At 43.9% G+C, this 3804-nt stretch overlaps 1 pseudogene; it reads left to right on the top strand.

Annotated features, from left to right (window-relative positions):
- The first annotated feature begins 286 nt into the window (after positions 1-286).
- Positions 287-1815, top strand: LOC117772783 (annotated as a pseudogene).
- The last annotated feature ends 1989 nt before the right edge of the window (positions 1816-3804 follow it).

The following is a 3804-nucleotide window of genomic DNA, read 5'->3' as shown; positions in this document are numbered from 1 at the left end:
TCACTCTCTAGCAGAACTATCTCTGAATTTTGAACACTGAGCAGATCACAAACATATTCAAGCAGCTATTTTACAACCAAGTCTCTTGTCTGTGTGAGCTTGTTGCTGCCAAAGGACTTTTGACCAGTTATCAAATCCAAGGCTTGAATTACTTCTTACAATCGTGTCCTGACACACCAGAGAAACCAGGAAACATCTGTTCCTCCCTGAAGAGACGCAGGCTGAAAACCAGACGATCACATTCACCTTCCAAACCAAACTAGACCAAACGTCCTGAGTGAGTCCAGCTACAGGAGAGAAGAGTCAAACTACAACCTGCCGACGCTCCACACACTGACCGTGAGTTTAACAAACACCTCGACTCAGAGAGGAAGTAAACCTCAGTGAAGTTCGTGGAGCTGTGACTGACTGACTGTCTGTTTTCAGCTTCACCTGGAGACTCAATGGCTTCCAGATTAGAAGAGGATCACTGCTGTCCCGTCTGCCAAGATGTCTTCAGAGATCCTGTCATTCTGTCATGTAGCCACAGCTTCTGTAAAGACTGTGAAGAGCTGGTGGAAAGACAAAGAAGTAAAAGAGTGTCCACTTTGTAAGAGAAGATCTTCAAGGTCAGAACCACCTGGTAACCTGGCGTTAAAGAACCTGTGTGAGACCTTCTTACAGGAGAGAGATCAGAGCTCTTCACAGGCTCTCTGCAGTCAGCACTCAGAGAAACTCAGACTCTTCTATCTGGACCATCAGCAGCCAGTGTGTCTCGTCTGCAGAGATTCAGAAAAACACACCGACCACAGATTCAGACCCATCGATGAAGCTGCACAACAACACAAGAAGCAGCTTCAGGAAACTCTGGAGCCCTTGAAGGAGAAGTTACAGTGTTTTGAACTTGTTAAAGTAGAGTTTAAACAAACAGCAGAACACATTAAGGTCCAGGCCGGACTCACAGAGACGCAGATCAAGGAGCAGTTTAAAAAGCTTCATCAGTCTCTGGAGGAGGAAGAGGAGGCCAGGATGGCTGCACTGAGGGAGGAAGAGGAGCAGAAGAGTCGGATGATGAAGGAGAAGACTGAGGCTCTGAGCAGAGACATAACGGCTCTTTCAGACACAATCAGAACCACAGAGGAGGAGCTGAGAGCTGAAGACGTCTCCTTCCTGCTCAACTACAAGGCTGCAGTGGAACGAGTCCAGCAGCGCCCCCTGCTGGATGATCCACAGCTGGACTCAGGAGCTCTGATAGACGAGGCCAAACATCTGGGCAACCTGAGCTTCAACATCTGGAACAAGATGAAGGACATGGTCTCCTACAGTCCTGTGGTTCTGGACCCAAACTCTGCTAATCCATGGCTCGTCCTGTCTGAAGATCTGACCAGTTTGAGACAAGGAGAGAAACGGAAGCTTCCTGACAATCCAGAGAGGTTTGATTATTACTTCTCAGTCCTGGGATCTGAGGGTTTTAACTCAGGGACTCACAGCTGGGACGTCCTGGTTGGAGACAGTGCAAGCTGGACAGTGGGTGTGACAGCAGAGTCTGTCCAGAGGAAGGGAGACGAACAGTCTGAATTATGGGAAATATTGTTCGATGAAGGTGAATACTCAGCATGGTCACCATCAGGATCATCTGTTCTCTCTGTGCTGAAGATCCAGAGGATCAGAGTGAAACTGGACTGGAACAGAGGAGAACTGTCGTTCTCTGATCCTGATGCTAACACACACATTCACACCTTCACACACACTTTCACTCAGAAGATGTTTCCATACTTTAACACTCTAGATCATCACCCAGTGAAGCTGTTACCTGTGAATGTCTATGTGACGCTGGATCAGAGCAGTTAGAGATAAAGATTTTATTCATCATGTTTATTTCTTCAAGAGTTATTGATAATTTATCAATAACAGCTGATCATTGTTCACATTTAACAAACTTTATTAAAACTCACACATGAGACATGATTCATGTTTAATCACATAAAGTCTGTTCACATATGAAATAATCCAACATATATGAACATTTGTCTGTTTGATGTGATGAAGCCAAAATGATTCTGTCTGTAAAAGTGTTGATTCAACAGCAGCCTAGTGATGTGATTTTAATATTGTGATCAAAATAATAAAACCTATGAAACAGAAACAGAGTTTTGACCTTTTTTAAGTTGAAATTTAAATATAAAGCCAAAATTATTCTGTCTGTAAAAGTGTTTTCATTCATACGGTAAAATGAATCTATTCCTCATTTTATTCTCTGCGGACGCTCGGACTCGCCTGCACCATGTGATTCTCCCACAAGCAGCAGAAACCCATGTAGACCTGTCAGCTGGTTCAACCTGGGTCAGGGTCTGAAGCCCACCAGGACCCACTGTGCACAGAGAGACGCCTGGTTTCAGAGATTATTACATGTTCCTTTTACATTTCTCATCATGTAGAATCTGTAAAAAACACCATGACAGCGATTAAACAGCAGTTTAAATGTGTGCGGGTCAGAGGGAAGCTCACCTGGAGGCTGATGTGTTGGAATAGCTTCAATCGACAAAATATGACTTTCAACAAACCTGCTGAGATCCATGTTTGTAAATCATGGTTCTCATTATTACATCGCATGTATTATTTTAAACATGGTTTCCCTGAAACGTGACTTCCATTACCTGCAGCACTTCACATGAATATTCATCACAAGTCTCATTAGAAGAGAAAATATATTATGACTTTGCTTCTTTCTCTTTAATGCGACTTCAGCTCTGCAGTTACGTCACAGACTCTCTCCTCTGCACTTCCTGACTTTTGTATTTAGGATCTGACACAAACCTCTTCGTTTGTTGTTGAATCCTTTGATGCTGATCATGCAGGAGTGGAGTTGTTTGTTGACGGCTCAGCATCAAAGGATTCATGGTCCATGTATGTCCGAGATACAGAACCTCGTGTTTTGATGGCGTGTAATCAAACCTTGACGCCACGCCACGGTCACACCGTGTGACGAAAAATCGATCTTTGAGGTAGTTTTTATTAGGGCCCGAGCACCGAACGGTGGGAGGCCCTATTGAAATTGAAATTGAAAAGATTATAAAAAAAAAAAAATTTCGACAAAAGAAATTTGAGGGCTTTAACATGCTCAAAAGCTTACGAAACTTTGCAGAAAATTAGGGAGTGGTGAAAATTTACGTATTCTGGAGTATTTAGAAATGGGCGTGGCAAAATGGCTCAACAGCGCCCCCTGGAATGCAGCCCCTAGGTTTCCCTTCAACCCATCTTCACTAAAATCGGAACACAGGTGAACCATGACCAGACAAACAAAAAAGTCTCAAGGGGCATTTTGAAAAACACAACAGGAAGCCCGCCATTTTGCATTTAGTGGCCATTTTGGCCATATTCCACATTTCTACTTTGACGTACTTGTCCCAGGGATTTTTCGTCACACGGTGTGACCGTGGCGTGGCCTCAAAGTTCGATTACACGCCATCAAAACACGAGGTTCTGTATCTCAGACATATTTGGTCCAATCGAGTCCAAACTAGACATGTAAGACAAGAGTCCCGGCCTGATGACATCAACACAGAAATCATGACTTAAAATCACAGCGCCACCTGCTGGCTACAGGAAGTGACATGTTTTATACTTTGATTAACTGCTCCTGGCTGCTTTACAATATGCAGCTCAAATGAGCTGAGACAAGTCATAGGATCATGGTCAGAATTGTGACATTTCCTCAAACCGTCTAAACATTGAGGTGCGGCGAAGGTTCATCCTTCGCCAAAGGAGACGATGTTGTCATAACTCCAGTGTGCATTGTCCTTTCACCGCCAAACTTCTGTCAAA

This window comes from Hippoglossus hippoglossus, chromosome 13 (genome assembly GCF_009819705.1).
Source record: "Hippoglossus hippoglossus isolate fHipHip1 chromosome 13, fHipHip1.pri, whole genome shotgun sequence".
Classification (NCBI taxonomy): domain Eukaryota; kingdom Metazoa; phylum Chordata; class Actinopteri; order Pleuronectiformes; family Pleuronectidae; genus Hippoglossus; species Hippoglossus hippoglossus.
The sequence above is the reverse complement of the archived record's forward strand: the minus strand, read 5'-3'. Positions and strand labels throughout refer to the sequence as shown.